We start from the raw sequence: 21028 nt of genomic DNA on the forward strand, positions 1-21028 counted from the left end.
GTGGATGTTGGTTTGTAGCCAAGGCAAGCTGAACGAGGTCCATCAATAATAATAATCATCATCAGGAAGGTTACAGACATAACACAGGTACTTCTGTTCTTCTTTTCCAACACCATGTTCCTAACCTGAAACCCAACCTCAGTCATGGCTTACAGTAGCACCTTCAGCAAACGAAATCTTAAATTCAGGGTGGGGGGGTTCCCTTTCATTATCCACTACCTGTTTTGTATTAATGAGCATAACCTATTTGAAATAATTCACACTGATTTAATAGAATACTTCCAAACAAATAATTAACTGCCAAGAATAATCCTTGATTGTCATTTATCAAATGATAAGGTAGTATATCTGAAACCAAACAAAACCAACTTTACTGTTGCTGGAGTGTTCGTACCTGATTTAGGAAATGTTTTGCAGGCATAATTGTAACACTTTTCTAGCTTCCAGCTTTCAGTTGTGAGGCTAAAAGATCCCCAGACTACCTGAACGGTCAATTGGCATTGGTATCGGTACATGGGTGATGTGCAAATGCCTTGTAGGTGTCCTGCTGCCTCTTCCTGCCTGGAAGAGGGCAGGAGAAACTGATAACATGGTGGCATCTTCAGGGATCCTCTATAGGTAAAAAGCTTTGCATCAGCTTTCCAGATCCTATTGGCCCCCTGATGTTTAACCCATTGGGGCAGCATTTCTGAGCTGAGTCTTCTATGCCTGGAAAACCCTGAGCTGCATTCCTGATTGAATGGGTTTTACTCACACGGGAAAACTGGCATTAATCACTCTTTTTTTCCCGATGTATGTCTCAAATTCTAAGGCATTTGGGACTACGGGTTGAATTTTCTGAAATGTTAGCCAGTGGGCTGTTTACTTTTATGAAAGTAAATTGAAGATGAATCTTTTTTTTCCTAATCATTTCAGTCTGCATCTGATTTCATTTATTGGAATTCTCTAATTTCAGCTCGACTTTGAGCAAGAAGACTAGTAAAATAGCCTTCATGCTGGTTTTAAGATTGCTTTTCAGTCTGAAACTCAGCCAGTTTAACAAATGTAGTTTTAATTGTTCTTAAGATCCCAACACAACTTTGGGAACGATGATGAGTGCATTTTCTAGGTGTCTTTACAGATGCCTGGAACAACACCTCTAAAAAAGCAAATCCCTGTTCTGACTGGCTTGGTGCAGCTGAATACTAACAAAGAGAAATCATCCAAGATTATAGGAATTTACACTAATTTCTTGCTTAAGTTTATTTGATTTGCACAATCTTTCTCATTTTAATCTTTGTTTAAAGACAGAATGTATCCTGCCAAACCTCACTCTGGTAGGTTTCTCTTCCTCACACTGTGATTGAATTGTTCCATAATTGCAGCTATTTGAATCTGAGACTTAAATCAGAACAACTAGAAAGAGAGGTAATGTGGGAGAAGACATGAATAGAGCAGTGTGATGAATTCAGGGTTCATCTACCTGCATTAGATAGACGTACTTGTACTCTAATCCCTTCCCTGGAATACAACAAATCCCATTTCACTGTGAGACTGAATGACCCAGTTATATTTTTCAATGACGAAAGGTTGTGAAGTGTCTTTACACTACTCTGGCTGTAAACCTGCTTCCCCAAAGATTTATTTTAATGTCTATCTTACTAGAGATATTTAACATCTTGCTCACAAATCTTTTTTCGGGTGCTGGAGATCTGCTGTCTGCAATCGATGTTACTGCAACTGCTGCTGTTGGTGGTGAGTATTTTGTTTGTAGGTAAGGACAAGAGGGAATGGCCTCAAACTCCGCCAGGGGAGGTTTAGGCTGGACATTAGGAAAAAGTTTTTCACAGAAAGGGTCATTGGGCACTGGAACAGGCTGCCCAGGGAGGTGGTTGAGTCACCTTCCCTGGAGGTGTTTAAGGCACGGGTGGACGAGGTGCTAAGGGACATGGTTTAGTGATTGATAGGAATGGTTGGACTCGATGATCCGCTGGGTCTCTTCCAACCTGGTTATTCTATGATTCTATGATTCTATGATTTGGGACACCTGTACTTGGTCGGTTCTCCGTGTAGAGGCGGCAAGTCTGCCACGTCCTTAAGATTTGCTGACCCTTAGATACCAATTCAATGGCACAGAATCCTACTTCTTTCAGATTCCTGGCAATGTAACTTCAATGTAGCACCTTGCTACCTCATATTTCATCAGCCATTGTGCTGTGACTCTTCTCCTACCATATGACCCGTGATAAAGATCTTGAGCTTGATAAAGGTCAGCCGCTGATGAGGCCAGCTCAAGCCTCTTTACTTTGTCTAGAAACACTATCGAGAAAACCGCATTGAGATGTTTTCCTATTTCATTTTATAATTTCCATATAAAATTTCCAAAGGAGAGCATTAACACGTCCTCAGCATGCAGAAATTGATTTTGAAGTCTAGGAAGAAATGAGGAGATGATTTTCCTCCCAAAACCCTGACCCAGGGCTGTCTCTGGGCGTCACTGAGAGCAGCAGTTTCACTACAACTGTCTTTATCCCTCCTTTGGATTCAGTGAGAAATCTTCAGTGCCAAATGTCATTCACATTTATGAAGCACATTTATGAATCAAATTTTGATTCACTGGCTGCTAATAAGTTTCTGGATTCCTTAAATGGTAGAACTGTTGTTTCTGCTGGTGTCATGGGGTGTCTGTACAAGGTATCAATAACATCCTGACCATACAGCAAGTGAAATTTTCACATTTGCTTCTGTGGTTGCACTTTTCTTCTCTGCTTCGTTTGACTGGATGGAAAGTTGTTGGAAGGACTTAGTTAACGGATGAGTATTTTCTAGTGACTTCACTATTAGACTGAGATCAGAGGTCTCTTGTAGAAGAAATTAAGAATCAACTTCCGTTAGCAATGATAATTCTAAAATTGTCTGAAGGACTATTGGTATGATTTAATATGGCGTTTCCTAAGACAATCTGCTGAAATAAATCCTTCATTTCATTGTTTTACCCAATAACAAAAGAGAACAATATCTTCTCTCTTTTGTAACTCTCCCAAGTTAAAATCCTTCCTCTTAAATCAACCTTCTGGCAAGTTTTCCATGGTGGGGATTCCTCCAGGCTGAGTACGTGTGAGTTCACATACTGAGCATGCATTCATGCACTGAGTCTGAATTAGACTCAGCAGTCAGCAGCGATGAACATTGTCTCTTGACTTTTGTTTTATGTTTTCCCTTTAATTGCTTAAGTATTTTGGATGAACTTAACCCTGCCCTTATTCATCAGGAGAGGTCAGTCCTGACCAAGAGCTGCTGGAACTGTGGTCGTGCTGATTCTGCTCCACGATTAAAGGCAGTTCTTCATGGTAAATTGAAGTGAGATAGTGTCTTGTGATCAAAATTGCAGAATTTTGTCTTTCAGAGTTGATTCAGTTTCCAACATGGTCACAGCTAAGCCCATTTTTCTTCATTCAAACCCAAAGTGAAATTCAGTTCCTGGTATCAGCCCAAATTTTTTGGTGGAGTAATGAAGTTACTGCTCAAATTTCCTGCTCAGGTTACGGCAATCCTTTGCCTGACTGAGGTTTTGAAACAGTTTTAAGGTTTCTGATTTTCTATTTTCTTCATAAACCAAAATCTCTTTTCTGTGATCTGTAAAATTCTCAGAGAAATTTTCTTCTTCTTCACATCTTGTTCCTAGGCAGGGTGAAAGCCATACACCAGAACAACCCCCACCTCCCCCGGAAGGGTGCTCTAAGAGGGGAAAATGTGAAAAAGGCTTCATAATTGGCTGTGAGATTTGAGACTGAGGCTTTTGTGCCTCACACAGAGACAGAAGTATAATTACTGAGTACATATATTCTTTTTTTATACCTTACCATGCATGAATTTTGTATTAAAATGGGCTTTAAATTTCTTGATTTCTTTATAATAAAGAAATATTTATTTATTTACCTATCTTTTTATTTATCTATTTATTATTCTATTATTTAATTTATTTTTAAGTCACATCTCTATTATGCTTGGGTTTGGGGCAGCGTGTTTCACACAAAGTTATAGTTTGGTAATATCAGCCTAAACTACATTTTAACTTAATTTTTATCTGATGTGAAAAATTTGGTATTTTATACCTTTCTCTTTTCATTTGTGCGGAATTACATTTCTGCTATGCTTTCCTAGCTAGTATTTGCAGCTGGAAACAGTTTCTGCCTCGTTTACAACTTAGTGTTATCTTGTTTCCAAATTTGTTGGAAAACTCCTAATTAAAAGGACAAGAAAAATAAAGATTTTATTGGAAAAAGTTGCCATTTTTAGAGGAATTCCAAGCAAAATAAAGTAATAAACTGAATAAGCAATTGTGTAATTGCCACACAGAAAGGAAATGGATTAGGGGAAAAAAAGAAACTCTTCAGAAGTGCAGAAAAATTGCACTCTCTATTGTGTGGGCATCTTAATTCTCCAGTAACAGAACAATTCTCATCAGCTTATACATTTGGAAATGGTTGGAAGAGCTAAATGGAAGCAGAAGAATTAAAAGATACGGGGTGGTAAACTTGAACAGTGATATCCTCGTGCCAACTCAGCAGCTAAAAGATGATGCTATTAAAAAATAGCTTGACTGCATGAATCCCAAGGCTTTTAATCGCAGATCTATTCTCAGTTGGCTCCTTGCCAATAAACAGAAGGGGGTTAGAGCAGAGGAGTTTTGTGTGCTGAATGAGGATCTGAACCTGTTTATACTTCAGAGGCAATACTTGCCCCAAAGGCTTTTCCTTTTGCTATTTTTTGGTTGCTTGCAGGTCATTTCAGGAGACAGACATGGCATTACAAAGCCAGTATTAATAGAAGTATTCCTTCACTCCTTAATTGTTGCTAGCTCAAACCACACATTAATTATAACAATTTTATGACTTTTTCTCATGAAACAGAAGTAATTGTAACAGAGGAAGATTAAATCTTGGGCAGGTCGCTTTGGAGAAGTTGCTTTCTGTAGTTTCCCCTGAAGAACTTTTAAGTTCCTCTGGAATGAACTGCTGCTTTGAAAGTGCAAACCAGAAGTTGTTTGAGAGTGATGAAATTAAGTCAATAAGTCAAGAGCAGAACTCTGCTTCCAGGTGGACATTTGGAGGATAAGTAGAGTGTTAGACCTTTGAGAGGACAAACTGATTTGAGAGGCAATAAGAGCTGCTGCTCTTGAAGTCCCTGCATGGAGAAAGAGATAGAAATCCTACAAAATTGTTTCAGGATGTATGTGTGTCAGCTTTGACATTTTCCCCATGGCGTGCACTCCAAGATAACGAGTTACTGTGGCAGAGAGCAGCAAAGAGCCTGGTGCTCTCCCATGCACCTCAGGGGCAAGATGCAAGTGTCACGTGTGGAAGAAAAAGCTATTTGAAACCTGAATCTAGGATGCTTTGCCAGGTGTTCACAACCAGCTGCAGCAAGGGCTTCCATTGTTCATCAGCTGGTTTGGTTATATGGTATAAGAGCAAGGCAATCTCTGGGCAATCAGTTTAGAAGGTACTAATTTTCTTACTAGAACTGCAAACCATACTGAAAATTAATATGATCAACATCATCACTGGGTACTGGATGTCACAACTGCAGTGAGGTTGGTATGCAGCCTGACTTTGATCTTGTTTCTGTACTATTAAGTAATAAATGCAGCTTTGATCCATAATATAAAAACTTAGTGGAATACTTCAAACTGGCTTGCTGTAGCTAGTCTGTGCCTCTGTCAGTCTGTGTGTCTCCCTCGCTCTGCTGAGACTAATCATCCTGCTGTTTTCTTAGAAAGGTCCAGGGAAATGACCTGCTGGTTGTTCTGTGGAGCTCGATTTTGTTCACATCCACTGCTCCATCTTTGGGTGAACCACTTGATGTCTTCGTGTCAAGATTTTACATTTCATAGAATCATAGAATAGTTTGGGTTGGAAGGGACCTTAAAGATCATCCAGTTCCAACCCCCCTGCCATAAGCAGGGACACCTCCCGCTGGATCAGGCTGCCCAAGCCCCATCCAACCTGGCCTTGAACACCTCCAGGGATGGGGCAGCCACATCTTCCCTGGGCAACCTGGGCCAGGGCCTCCCCACTCTCATCGTGAAGAAATTCCTCCTTCTGTCTAGTCTAAATCTGCCCTTCTCCAGCTTATATCCGTTCCCCCTTGTCCTATCACCACAAGCTTTTATGAATAGTCCCTCTCCAGCTTTCTTGTAGCCCTTTCAGGTACTGCAAGGTCGCTCTAAGATCTCGTCGGAGCCTTCTCCAGGCTGGACAAGCCCAACTCTCAGCCTGTATGAACCTGCTTCCTGATTTCACCAGGCGAAGAACCAGAAAGAAAGTCTGTGTTCTCCCCCAGTGTCCTCCAGAAGCCACCTCTGCTCAGCGTGGTTGCTGCCTCTTACTTTCTGTACACTGATGAGTCTTTGGTTTCACTCATCTGCATCTGTGATCCCTTTACATGTAAAATGTGGAGGTGTAGAGCTTGTGAGCGTCCTCTTCATCTTAAATACCCAACTGAAAGCCATCTTTTCCTCTTTTCTACCTTGAATCAAACCACAATTCTCGTGATTTTGTTTGATAGTAGAAGTTTTGAAGAATTACGGATCTAGCCGTCGAGATAAAAATGTATTCCTTCATTATGAGTTCTTCCATTCTTGACATTCTTGACAGCTCTTTAACTTCTCTTAAATGTCTCTTACACCAATAGATGGGGCTGGAAGCTCATTGCCTTTCAGCAAAACCAAATATTTGCATGCCTATGAAATGCAGTTTAGTAATCAGTAGCCTATGCTCTGTGCCAATATGTGATTAAAGGTGAAAGATATTTCCTGGTAAAATAAGGACCTTAAAGAAACTGTTAATGGTATGGGATAACAGATCATACAGGAAAGGCTGCGGTGTGGGAGAGAATTCCAGGGTACAAACATTGTGTTAATTAGCAATTTGAGCTATGACCTGGGGGTGGAAATAATAAGTTTTTCTTCTCTTAGGCTTGTTGTTTGGGTATGTTATATTTCAGATGGAGTATTCAACTGTAGTGTCTGTGTCTGATCATAAGGATTCATCAGAGAGGTATCCGTTTTCATATTTCTTGCAAATTTTTGCATTTGAAAAATTTCATCCTCTATATTGGGATGAAACAAACATTTTTTGAGTTTTTCTGTGTTGTGTAGGCATGGACTTGAACGTCAGATCTCTCTACCCTAAACACACGCTCTAGCTTTTGGGTCATTTCTACGTCTAGTGTGGCTGTCTGTGGTGAGGTGGCTGGATTAAAGAAAAGCTGAGTGCATGGTCCGTTGATTACAGTCTTCTGTGACACCTCCCATATGCGGACAGGCAGGGAGAGTTGGGGTTGTTCAGCCTAGAGAAGAGAAGGCTCCAAGGAGACCTTAGAGTGACCAGGGAAGCTGTGGCTGCCCCATCCCTGGAGGTGTTCAAGACCAAGTTGGATGGGCTTTGAGCCCCTGATCCAGTGGGAGGTGTCCCTGCCCATGGCCAGGCAGTTGGAACTGGACGATCTTAAGGTCCCTTCCAACACAAACTATCCTTTGATTCTGTGATTTGAAATCTGGAAAATCTGAGTATGTTGTGGTGCTACAGCACGTGCCATGCTTCCTGGCTTGAAGTCAACATATTGAAGTAAAAAGTGAACTTGACATGAACTTGACTTTTCAGACTGAGTGAACGAACTTCAAGAGGCAGAAGAGAAACTAGAGAGGGGAAGATGTTTCTAAGAGCTGTTAAAAAAAGTCACAAAAGTCTTCTCATTGCTGAGGAGCTGATGACAGTCTGACTCGTCATGCTGCTCGGTTGTGAGTGCTGTGAAATGACGGGGGTTTGGGACAAATTGAGGTACAAAGCCATGGATTTCCTCAGGTAGACAGTTGTCTACGAAATCTACTGTGTGTGAAGACCTGTTTTGCCCAGCATCCATGAATTGGACAGGCCCTTATCCCCATTTTCTCTTCCAAAGGCTGGAAATGCCTCCAAGGTTTGAACATAAAAAACCACTGCAGCAAAGAAAGAAGAAAGCAAGCGCCTTCCCTCAGCCATGTTTTTTTCCAGCACAGTTGCCTAAAAGAGCGTGCTAAGACATTGGAAATTTCCAAGGCTTTTTATGTTGTAACTTTGGTGCATTGTCAAAAAGTGAGACAAAGAGGCTGGTGGGTGTGAGGAAAAGTTTCCTCATCAAACTCCTGACTCTTAATTACAGTGATTTCTGCTAGAGGGACTGAAGAGGCTCCAGTGACTATGGTCAGAATGGGTGAGTTGTGGCTGTGAGCCCTTCTCCTCTTGTTTTTCAAAGTAAAAGGGCCTGATTGATGCTGGGGACTGAAAATAGACCCCACTACCATTCAGTTGAAGAGGAACTCTCTACCAAGTTGAAATGAGAAATGACTATTCTTCCTAGGGGCTGGTCTCAAGGTCCAGCGCAGGGACGTAGGTGCACAAAGGTCTGCATGACCTGGAGAACATTTGGGAAGCTTCAGTGTAGACAGATCGTGCCATTTCTGTACCCAGATGAACTTGGAAACATAAGGCTGAGCTCCATTCCCCTCACAGCAAGACAGGGCTGTTGTAGGAAGGATGGCACATTCTTACAACCGTTTCTATTATATCCTCCAAGGCCAGTTTTCATTCCATCCATGGACAGTAAAACATGATCTGTGGTAGATCTTCACTTTCAAGCATTTTAATGGCCTGGACCAAAGTTTTTAAAGGGGAAACACTTTCTGGGCAAGCCAACTGGAAGGGCTCTGTGTCTTTACTTGCTACAGGTGAACAGCAAATATGAGGATGAGGGTGAACATTTTGCACGGTGATGAAAATTTTGAACTTCTCTAAGAAATTACTTTTGGCATTTTAACCCCTTTAAATTCAAGGTTTTCTATTTTTTAATATTAAACACCATTTTTTTTTCCAGCGGGCTTGTAAGGCCCTGTGCGTAGCCTGCAGTCCACACATAGAATAGAATCACAGAATCACAGAATAATTTGAGTTGGAAGGGACCTCAAAGATCATCCAGTTCCAACCTTCTGCCATGGGCAGGGACACCTCCCACTGGATCAGGCTGCCCAAGGCCCATCCAGCCTGGCCTTGAACACCTCCAGGGATGGGGCAGCCACAGCTTCCCTGGGCAACCTGGGCCAGGGCCTCACCACTCTCATCGTGAAGAAATTCCTCCTTCTGTCTAGTCTAAATCTGCCCCTCTCCAGTTTATACTTTCATCCTATCACTCCAAGCCTTTGTGAACAGTCCCTCCCCAGCTTTCTTGTAGCCCTTTCAGGTACTGGAAGGTCGCTCTAAGGTCTCCTCAGAGCCTTCTTTTCTCCAGGCTGAACAACCCTAACTCTGTCAGCCTGGCCTTGTATGGGAGGTGCTCCAGCCCTCTCATCATCTTTGTAGTGCTTCCTGGGACCCATTCCAACAGCTCCATCTCCTTCTTATGTTGAGGATTCTAGAACTGGACACAGGACTCCAGCTGAGGTCTTGCAAGAGAAGAATAGAGGGGCAGAATCCCCTCCCTTGCCCTGCTGGCCACACTTCTTTTGATGCAGCCCAGGACATGGTTGGTTTCTGGGCTGTGAGCACACATTGCCGGCTCACATTGAGCTTCTCATCAACCAGCACCCCAAGTCCTTCTCTGCAGGGCAGCTCTCAATCACATCATCCCCCATCCTGTACTGATACCACAGATTGCCTCGACCCAGGTATAGGACCTTGCACTTGGCCTTGTTTAGCCTTATGAGGTTCGCACAGGCCCACTTGTAAAATACCAAGGAAGGCTGTTTGTCCTCTTCAGATGGTGCTAGAAAATTTGCTATCTGTGTAGCTTTTTAAAGTTGTTACATCACAAGGGCTTTTTTTGATTTTGTTATGTGTGTCAAACTTCAGTTGAGTGGTTGGGTTATAGAGGGTGCCATGGGAAATCTAGAGGACTTCTATAGTTGCTTATGGTAAGGAGGAGGAACTGCACAGCTTTAGGGAAGGCATTTTGAGTTACAGCAATAGAGCTCTTCTGCATAGAGCTGAGTTCCCATTTCAGTGAGTTTTCTCTCATCCCATGTGGATATGCAGCCCCACGCTGCGTGGTGCATATTTCAGTGCTCTAGAGCACTTGGTGACCTTTTTTTGAGGGAAACTATAAATACTAGTTTTGGCATAATAGATGGGTGGGCAGTATTTCAAGGGTGGCATGCCAGACTGTGTTTTTCCTTTCCCAAATTAGAGGCTAAGCATGCTGCTGGGAACTCAGCAGAGACAAGGAGATGCTCCACCCCAAACAGGTAGGATGCTTTCTGGGCACTTCACAGGTAGCACCTTCCTTCAGAGCAGGATAGCATCTCCCCAGCCCTGCTTCTTACAGATCCTGTACCGAGAGGAAAACCACACTGCTCCTGACTTTACCCCAGCTCTGCCATGCATGTGCTGGCAGTCTGGGTTTGGCAGCCTGTACTGGGGGTGCTGGCACTGCTCTGGTTCTCGGTGAGTGGTGCCAGCAGGCACGTGTTGCATGCGAGAAACCCAGGGTGCAGACATGGATGAAATGGCTTTAAAAAGAGACTTTCACTCCTTACACTTGATGCAGCGATGCTGTCTTTCTAAGTGGATTGCCTGAATGGCTTGCTGGGATGTGTGCAAGCAATGTACCCCCCAGAGAAGGTAAAGAAAAAGGTGAAGTTATTCAGTTTTCGGGGTGGACACACGAAAGGGGTGACACAATTAAATCAATATTGACATGGCTGTCTGTGATCGAGTGCTGTGCATGCATGAAGTGCCTCTGTTTGTCATGTGAACCAGCCAGGGCTGTTCCATAGAGCAGCTTTGCAGGCTGGAGTGGTCTGTGTCCGGTGATCAGCTGTGCACAGCCTTTGTGCGGCTAGAGAGAGAAAATGGTCAACAGGAAATAAGATCATTCCGCATCTGTTGTTTTAGCTTCAGTTCTTAACGTTTTTCTTTAAAAAGTTAGGCAAGATGAGTTGCATAACAAGGAAGTTTACTTTCTACTCACGCTAGCTTTCCCTCTGGGCTTTCTTACTTTATGTAAGAGAATGTTTGTTTTGCCTCCACTCCAGCATGGTTCAGGAGCGGCATTCTCATATTTAATAGTTAAAATGTTGGAAGGCTGTAAGAAAAAGGCTTCCTACCTTCCTAGGAAATGGATACCAGATTCTGTGACTGTAATACTGAAATGCATGTAATTTAAATGTGCTCTTACTCATACAGGGGTTGGAAATACTTTATTCTTAGTTGTTCAGGAACAGTGAAATCAAGCAACTCCTCACCCTGCTTACTGTACATAGCACCATAGAGAGTAATGAAATAGGTAAGAAATGTGGGCAAGGAGCCTGGAGTCTTTTTTTGGGCAAGGAGAGAAAGCAGAGAAACAACTCCACTGACATTCTGTGTCTCCAAATAGACAGCGTTAATATATGCTTTCCTGTTTATTTGGTAAGATGAACAAATGGTGTAGGGAGGAGTGAGCTGGAGTCAGAGACATATGCCGTCTGCGTGTGCTACGAGAAACGTTCCTTGCCCACGTGGACCTCCAGCATCTACCTGGAGCTGGTCCCAGAAACCTGTTGTACCACGTTGCATAGGCACAGGAGGGGCAAATGCAGAATTAAATCATGATAGCAACAAGTTCACTCTTTTGCTACAGACTCTTGACTAATCATTTAGAAACAGGTATTTCTGAAACTTCCTAGTCTGCACCAGGGCTAGTTATCTTGATTTCATGGATGCATGTGGATGCTACACTGAGGAAAGGTGCCAGGAGATGAAGAGGTTCAAGAGCTGGTGTCCCCCCAGTGACAGAAAGAGCGAGGATGAGATGGAGATATCTTTGCTGAAGTATGGAAGAAAAGGGAGAGGAGGGGATAGAGGGAATATCACAGCCAGAAATGCTGGTGTCTGTGGAAAAATACTCCTTCTGAAAGAGGATGGTGCTGCCTCTGTAGCGTGGTCTCTATCCAAAATCTTGTGAGGCTTGCGTAGTCAGAGGTATTTTTTAGCCCGACAACTTCTCCTCCATGGCCACTGTATGAAAAGGGAGATACTAGTTCACCTGATTCCTAGAAAACTGGCTTTTGGCATCCTGAAGTTTCTGTCTTCTTGATCAGTTTGTGCTAATTGGTGGATTTTGAACAGTCCTCCAGAGGAGATCACAAAAAGATAATGTAAAAAACTTATTGTCTTATTATCAGCCTTTTCAGGTCTCTAGACCTGGCAGCCACTAGTTTGTGCGCTTGCCTTGGTCCTTCAGGATGCCAATCATAGAATCATAGAGTAGTGTGGGTTGGAAGGGACCTTAAAGATCATCTAGTTCTCCCCCTCTGCCATGGGCAGGGACACCTCCCACTAGATCAGGCTGTCCAAGGCCCATCCAACCTGGCCTTGAACACCTTGAACACCAATGTTCTGCAGAAAACCTGACTGACAAAACCAAGACAAATGGGCTAAAATAAGACCTCATGGGAGAGATTCAGCCTGAGCCTCTGTTGCTAGGGACAGTAGGCTGTTTGGGAAATACAGTCTCCCTGCTAAGAATGAGAAAATGTTATTGATGAGGTTTTTCATCACTCACTTTGAATTCTGCAATATGGGCTCTTCCCCACCTGGGGCGGAGCTGGAGATGACAAAACATTTTCACAATTGTCCCCTCTGACTATGGTTTGAGGGAAACGCCATTGCCCCGTGTGGAGAAGCCTGTGTGCATCCAGCCCAGTGAGCCTGCCCATCATGCTATTGCCTGTCTTTCCAAATATCATGGTGTGGCCACGGCGAGGTAGGGAGAAGCACCTTCATGGTGGGACGATGATGTGTTGACCACATGATGCATAGTTGCAGAATGTGTGGTGCATCGAGGCATAGCCTTTGCAGTAAAGTCTTTGACCTCTACCCCAAAGCCACCAGGTACTTAGGTTGGTGTTTAGACCATCACAATTTCGAAAATAACTGTTAAGATGGATTTTTTTTTTTCTTGTGGATTTCTTCTCTCACTTTCCTGTCTCTGTTTCACTTGTGTTACTAAAACCCACCTTCTCTACATCTGATTTTTTTCTCCCTTATAAATGATTGCACGTTATAATTTCAGCAGAGTAGCACATGAAAGAGGAAGGTATTGGATAGATTTAAATGGCAGACTTCACCTAATATATGATTTGGAAACAAACTGTCTTTCCTGATGGCCTTATTTGCATTCTCACAGGCTTCTCCTTGTTGCTGCAGCTAGGAAGAGGGATGGCGTGAGAAGCGCAGGGGTGGGATGACATTTGTCCAGTGTAACATGGGAAACGCTGAGACTTTTCAGGGGATTTTTCAATGAGATTTCCTGGTTGATTCAGGTAGTCCAGGAAGAACTGTGTAGGCTGGGAGAAGAACTAGAAATGGGTCAAAAAAAGGCAACACAATTTCTTTGATATGTGGAAGAAAGTGAAGCAACTGATATATATGTGCTGGTTTACGTGAACCTGTTTCCTTCATCTGCTATCCCTCTCCAGAAAAGAGCCATTTACCAATGAGACGTGATGACAGATGCCTTTTTTCCCCTCCTAGTATTTCAGGCAAGCATCAGAAACACCAAACCCCAGCTCTGATGTCTATTTATATCCCCCAAAGTCTGGCATTTTCCTTGTGCTGTGCATACAAAAAGCTGCATTCAATCTTCTTGCCTGGTCCAAGAATCATAAAGAAACCAGAGAGCCACAAGGAACCTAAACGTAAATGCAGGAAGGAGAATTACAAGTTGTTTCGACCCCCTAATTTCCTTATTCGGGTTGTAACGCGAGTGAGAGTGGTCTCGCACATCTCTGCAAGCCGGTTTGAGGCATGTCCTGGGCTAAATTGAGTTGCATGTCCTCCCTTGCTCCGTGCTTTCAAGCCATACCCCTTGTGCCCCAGCAGGCTCACATGCTCCGTTTGCAAAATGATAATAAGAAAAGAATATAATAAGGTAAATAAATAAAATATCCGCTCTCCCACAGTGCCGTGCTGACTTCACAGTCCCAGCAGCCCATAATAACAGGGGTTTGCTGAAAGGCTGTGTACGTCAGCGGGGCTCTCCGCCACACAACCTTGTCCCACTCTGAGGTGCCCTTGGGAATATCCATACCCAGCTGCTCCGCACTGGAAGATCCACAGTGGAGCTTTTGTTGGACATGCTTGGAGAATGGTGTCATGGAGCTCTGGAGTTTAATTACAGCTTCTGATGCTAACCCTGCCCTCCTGCAACTTTCTGGCAAGGCTTGTGTTCCAGGCAGGGACGTGGTCAGTGGAGGGGGAGAGGTCACAGAGAGGGCGGATGCGCGGGAAGGAAGATAGAATCATGGAATGATAGAATCCTAGGTTGGAAGAGACCTTTGAGATCATCAAGCCCAATCGTACTTGTCCACTACTAAATCATATCCCTGAGCACCTCATCTACCTGTCTTTTAAACCCCTCCAGGGATGGGGACTCCACCACCTCCCTGGGCAGCCTCTGCCATGCCTGGGATCAGGGTGGTCTGAGCATTGCATCTTCCCTGTGACCCACCAGCTCTGCTCGCTGCCAGCGAGGCTGAGGAATTCTATTTTTCTCATTATTATGAACATGGGTTTTAACACTCTGGTTTTCTGTCTGCTTAGGTTTTAAAAGGAAGGCAGCCAACGGTACAGAATGGAGCATCTTTCCTATCTGAAGAGCTTCTCATAGTGTCTGATCTGGTACATCCTGTACTACCCGCCATGCATCATTAAGGTAAAAATAACAAAATATTAAAACCTAAAACACAACGAGCCACATAATGCCTGTACTTGCTGACTCTCTGTTATTCTGAATTGGAAAGAGCAAACCAAGGTGTTTTCTCTGCCATGCCTAGGAGCTCTACTGATTGCAGACGAAGCTTGAGTGGAGCTCCAGCCCCTTTCCCCTTTGGCCTTGCAAAACAACATTGCGTAATGAGTCAGAGAGGGAATTTTTAATTGGGAGTTTTGTGCAAGGCCCTTTCTGCTCCTATGAGCTCTCATAGCCCACTTAAAAGTGTGGTCGCCTCTGCTTTGTGCTGACTAGCCTTTCATAGAATCATAGAATCCCTAGGTTGGAAAAGACCTTTGAGATCATTGAGTCCAACCATGCCTGTCACTACTGAATCATATCCCTAAGCACTTCATCCATCTGTCTTTTAAACACCTCCAGGTATGGGGACTCAACCACCTTCCTGGGCAGCCATTCCTGTGCTTGAGAATCCTTTCAGTGAAGAATATTTTCCTGAAGTCCAAGCAGAACCTGCCCTGGCACAGCTTGGGGCCATCTGCGGGTCTGCTGTGGACCACCCGAGCTTGCTTTCAACTTGTCCTGTTCCACAAGCAATGTTCCACTGGCCAAGCGACTACTGTTTGCTTTGTTGTAGCTTCTGCTCAGCTTTGCCCTGTGCCGTGGTGCCACACGGACATATTTCTTAGCTGACAGCTTTAACAGCAGTGGGTTATTGGGTTATTTAGTGGCCCTGATAGAGGACAGCCAGCACAGAGTGAGAGATTAAGTCTTAGCTTCATTGAAACAGAACAGCAAATAATTCCCCAATGCAACTGTCCTAATTTTAATGAGATAATGAAAAACTTCTTGTATATAAGATATGTTCCTCTGGGCAACGAGAGCGATGTTAAGTTTTAGTGCTGCAGCTTGATGGAGGGTTTGGTCAATGTTGTAGCTTGGAGGTGATGACTGGGAAGTCACACAAGTCACCTCACCCTGGTGCTGCTCCCAGTATCTCTGGTGACAAGAAGGGTTCCAGGAGGGTTGCAGCATTTGCAGTCCTTGTGTCGTATAAATTAAACACCATCCTTTGGTTTCCAGACCATTGTTGTTCCAGTTCCGGTATTGAGATGTTGTCTCAGCGCAAACCCCTGGTTTTGCTGTGACATGGTAACATCACCAGCAAGGTGAGGTACAGCTATGATTAAAAAGAGACTTAGATTAAAGAAACCTGTTAAATAAGTAGCCAGAAAGCTGAAATTGCAACCAAAAGTTATACTTTCAGTTGTAACCTCCTAATTCTCACACCGAATAGAATGGATTTCATCAGAGCAGTATCCTGCACTGTTCCCTCTGGGTGAAGGGGCAGGCAATGCAGGGTAAAGCCATTGCAGGTCAGTTGTGTTGGAGGATTTTAAGGGAAAAAGGCAAAAAAGAAGCGAGCTCTTCTGAAACAGCTCTGAGTGTGGAGCACATGTTGGGTTCCCCTTTGATGTCCGTCCCTGGCATTTTGAGCAGTCCATGTCACAAGGCAAATGACTTCAAATAAGGTTTTGTGTGGAAAATAATTGATTTTGTTTTTTGAGTTTTATTTCACCCCTAAAATCTTCTGAATAGTTCAACGTCATCATGGCCTGCAGAAAATGCAAAACCTATTTCCATCCAGCTTTGGGCAGTGGTGCTGGGTACCACCAGTATGCAGGCCCCTATGGATTCAGAAGCAAGTCCAGTGTTTCTGCATGTTACGACTTGGAAGCCAAGGAATAAAGAGGGGGTGATTTTGGGGGGCTTACAATGCAGAGCAGAGTTAAGGCCAGGAAAGCAATCCTGATGTTTGGGATTTTAATGAGGTTTTTTTAGCACTCCAACACCTTCACGTGCTCCTGAACTCCCCCCTCTACCTTCTCCAAATCATAGAATCATTGAATAGTTTGGGTTGGAAGGGACTCTTCGAGATCATCCAGTCCAATTCCCCTGCAATGAGCAGGTTGCTCAGAGCCCCGTACAACCTGACCTTGAATGTTTCCAGGGATGAGGCATCTACCACCTCTCTGGGAAACCAGTGCCGGTGCCTCACCACCCTAAGCATAAAAATGTCTTCCTTATCTCTAGTCTAAATCTCCCCTCTTCTGGTTTAAAACCACTACTCCTTGTCTTGTCACAACAGGCCCTGTTATGTTCATCTCCAACTTTCTTGTAAGCCTCCTTTAAGTATTGAAAGACCACAACAAGGTCCCCCTGGAGCCTTCTTTTCTCCTGGCTGAACAATCCCAGCATTTTTCCACTGATGTGGTCACTCTGTCCTAGGAGGCCCCTGGGTTGGTCAGGCAGGGCTTGCCCTTGGTGAAGCCATGCTGGCTGTCTCCTATCACCTCCCTGTCTTGCACGTGCCTTAGCGTAGCTTGGAGGAGTACTGCTCTGGGAATCCTTCTGAGAAAGGTTTTCTTCATAACCAATTTTCAGAACCTCGGCATGAGAAGCCTTTTCATTATTCAAGATATTTGTCTTTGTCACAGTAGACGCCAGGCTTAACTCAAGCAAGCCAAAGTTCCTCTTTCTCTCTCTTTTGTCCGTAAGCTGGTGGGCAGCTGTTTGTGGAGCACAGCTGAATCCACAGCACGTCGCTTCTGGAGGAAAAACAAATGGTTTTTTTTTTTTCAGCGATGCTCAGTTCTCATAAGCATGGGCTTTACAGCCTGCTCAGAAAGTGTCTCAAAAACAGAATGAACCCTGCAGTTGTGCTGTGGGAGAGATGCGACTCCATGCACTACCTGTGGGTCAGGTGAGATCCAGCCCTCCCCCCCAGGTACATATCGGGGCTGGATGGGGTTTTTGGGACTGTGCTCCATCTTTCTCCATGAGCAGCCAGGGGTGGATGGGAAACCTTCCTCCAAGATGAAACATCCGTGCAGGCAGGGAGGAGCCAGCATGGCTCCTGATGGATCCTCTGGGCTCGAAGACACGGCAAGTTCATGTAGAAATAGAAAAAATACGAACTATTTTTCAATAATTTGCGGTTGCTGGCAACTGGACGGTGCATTTGATTCCTTTGGCACATGAAAGAGAAGAGACGGAGGTCCATAAACCCACTCCCAATCAAAAGGAAGAGCAACACCCCGACAACCCAGTGCAGTCTCTCAGCTGGAAGGTGCCCATCATTGTGGGTGCGCTGCCTTTAAGGGGGCGGCTCCCCCGGCACAATGAAAGCAAAGCAGGACGCGCGCACCTACATGTGTAGACATGTCCACAGGGAATGCCAAAACCTCGCATTATTTTCACAAGACAAAATCCTCATCTTCCAGGCAGCTTTACTTCTAATCTGGCAGCTAGATCACTGGCGGCAATCCAGGCTCCGTGCCTGGTCTCTGAGCTTGCTTTCTTTGCATGGTTTTCAGCAGACAGTGTTGTTTCGGATTTATGACTGACGTCAACTTATTTACATGTAGATTTAATTGTGGGTAATGTTTTCCCTTTACTTTCTGAAGCCTACCTGATCTAAATGTTGAATCATGCTGTCTTAGAATCATAGAATAGTTTGTGTTGGAAGAGACCTTAAAGATCACCCAGTTCCATCCCCTGCCATGGGCAGGGACACCTCCCACTGATCAAGCTTCCCAAGGCCTGGGCACCAGCCTGGCCTTGAACACCTCCAGGGATGGGGCAGCCACAGCTTGCCTGGGCAACCTGGGTCAGGGCCTCAGCATCCTTATCGTGAAGAAATTTCTCCTTCTGTCTACTCTAAGCCTGCCTCTCTCCAGCTTATACTCATTGCCCCTCGTCCTATCACTCCAAGCCTTTGTAAACAGTCCCTCCCCAGCTTTCTTATAGCTCCTTCAGGTACTGGAAGTTTGCTGTAAGATCTCCTTGGAGCCTTCATCAAACCTTTCATTTTTGGCCTGTGTCTTGGCCTCCAGGCCTTCTGCACACAGCTAGCTCCCTGGATTTTGCAAGCATACTCTTTATTTTCCCGACTGTTTTCCCGAGCCATCATGATATTTTGTCTTGAATTTAGGGGAACCTAACACTGAAGTGAAGCAAAGCAAAATATTTGATTAATTGGTAGAGAATCATTTGATATTTCAGCTTGCCCCCTCTAGTTCTCATAGAATCATAGAATAACCAGGTCAGAAGAGGCCCACAGGTTCATCAAGTCCAAGAATTCCCATCAATCACTAAACCATGTCCCTCAGCGCCTCATCCACCCATCCCTTAAACACCTCCAGGGAAGGTGAATCAACCACCTCCCTGGGCAGCCTGTTCCAGTGTCCGATGACCCTTTCTGTGAAAAATTTTTTCCTAATGTCCAGCCTAAATGTCCCCTGGCGGAGCTTGAGGCCATTCCCTCTTGTCCTGTCCCCTGTCACTTGGGAGAAGAGCCCAGCTCCCTCCTCTCCACAACCTCCTTTCAGGTAGTTGTAGAGAGCAATGAGGTCTCCCCTCAGCCTCCTCTTCTCCAGGCTAAACAACCCCAGCTCTCTCAGCCGTTCCTCATAAGGTCTCTTCTCCAGCCCCTTCACCAGCTTCGTTGCTCTTCTCTGGACTCGCTCCAAAGCCTCAACATCCTTCTTGTGGTGAGGGGCCCAGAACTGAACACAGGATTCAAAGAGCGGTCTCACCAGTGCTGAGTTCTCCTTAGGAAGCACGATTTTAATCCCTTTTTGAAATAATGCAAGTTTTTATCTAAATATGTCTTTCAATATTCTGCCCAGTCTTGCCTTGCAGTTTTAATGATGAATGTTTCCTTTGCTGTTTCATCAAGCTAAACAAAACCTGAGTTTCAAGTGGTTCATTCTGTTGGATTTTAAAGACGAGAGGGAAAATAGCTGCTGAGATAGTGAAAGAATGAGACAAATAATTATTTATTTGCTTTTTGTGCTTAAAAGAGATTTTATTTTTCTGCTGATGCCTTTTTTTTTTCTTGAAAAGAATCTTTATCGAAGACAGACATAGCTGTTCAGCGGATTCAAGCCCAAACACTGCCAGGCAGGTTCTGCTCTGAGCAGCCAGTGGGGAGCATATTTATAGCAGAATCTTTGGAAGCATCATTTGATTTTGTGCCTGTTTGAGCTCTGTTAGTAGCAGTTGAGAAGCTGGCCAAAGGTTGCATTTCCATATGTGTGCGTGATCTCCAGCTGAATCATCCGTTTCCAGAAATTCCCTCTAACACCTGTGGCACTGTTTAGTTTGGGTGAGACTGCCTCAATAACTGCATTGTTAAACAAATGATTCACAGTCAGACACATGCGTTCAGCCTCACACACAGCTCTGAATGAAACGTAGACATTGGATGGACCATGTCAAGAGTTACGAGTAGCTGATAGAGGATTGAGCTGTACCAAGGATGCTGTAACACCCATGGGAAGGATTAGCTGATCCACTGCTTGTTTCCAGATGTAGGATGCAGCCCCTTTTTCTGCTAAAGACAATTTCATTTCATATTTCAGTAAAAAAAAAATCTTTTAAAGCAGGCTCTATGTACCTCTACAACACTGGGTCATTTGTAACAAATATAGCTTTTAAGACTTTATTTAGACTTCCTACTGATACTGTTCTTGTTGCTGGTGTCTAATCAGGGGTGGGTAACTGGTGTGGACTCTCCTTTACTGTAAATTTGATCTCCCTGAACCTGTTCACTCTGCAGGGTATGTAAAATAAGATATGTTAAAAACTTGTTGTCAGCAATATAAACCTAAAGCTGGAATCAGATGGGAGACAGACCGCTTGAGTAAGTCTGGAGCCTTCTTTGTGTGGTTGTGTCTTACAGCAATGTGGACCTGTGGACCTGCAATTTTTAGCAAGCTTCTTCGTGCTTCAGAGAGATTACCTGGGTGAAGGTCAGAGATAGACCAGGAAAGGCAAAAAAAAAGATGTTAAGGGCAGAGGAGGACATGGCTAGAATAAGAAATGTGGTAGAGTGTGACTGGAGACACTAGCCACGTAGGTGATTGAGAAGAGTAGGAAAATACCTTGTCTGTCTGGGAGAGAAAGGTGACACACAGAGAAAAAAATCTGGAAAATATGCCTTATTTGTCTTGGCATGGTAATAGCTGACAGTGTCCCTTGCAGTGCAGCTCAGCACATTCCCCTTGTCTCATTCATTTCACTCCCAGATCTTCTGTGGCTGGAGCCCTCATCCATCAGGGAGAAGAAGGCATCTCAGAGAGGGTTGCCAGCCACTCCCAGGAGATGCAGTTGGAGGGCGCATGGAGGAGCTCCTCACTGTCCTTGGGGCTGTACAGTGTGGTGGCAAGAGGCAACAGGCACACACAGCAAAGCTGGGCATAAGGGAAAAGGTTTTCATGGATAAAACAGTTTAGCACTG

The 21028-nt window shown here is 44.2% G+C and overlaps 1 long non-coding RNA gene across 1 annotated transcript in view; it reads left to right on the top strand.

The window, feature by feature from the left end:
• The first annotated feature begins 1679 nt into the window (after positions 1–1679).
• The window catches only part of LOC138723401 (uncharacterized), an 80542-nt gene continuing 61193 nt past the window's right edge, over positions 1680–21028 (top strand). The window contains exons 1-2 of the long non-coding RNA XR_011337861.1: positions 1680–1734; positions 14598–14709. This is a non-coding gene — a long non-coding RNA (uncharacterized lncRNA). The remainder of the gene's footprint in view (positions 1735–14597; positions 14710–21028) is intronic.

The sequence above is a fragment of the Phaenicophaeus curvirostris genome, chromosome 8 (genome assembly GCF_032191515.1).
Source record: "Phaenicophaeus curvirostris isolate KB17595 chromosome 8, BPBGC_Pcur_1.0, whole genome shotgun sequence".
Classification (NCBI taxonomy): domain Eukaryota; kingdom Metazoa; phylum Chordata; class Aves; order Cuculiformes; family Cuculidae; genus Phaenicophaeus; species Phaenicophaeus curvirostris.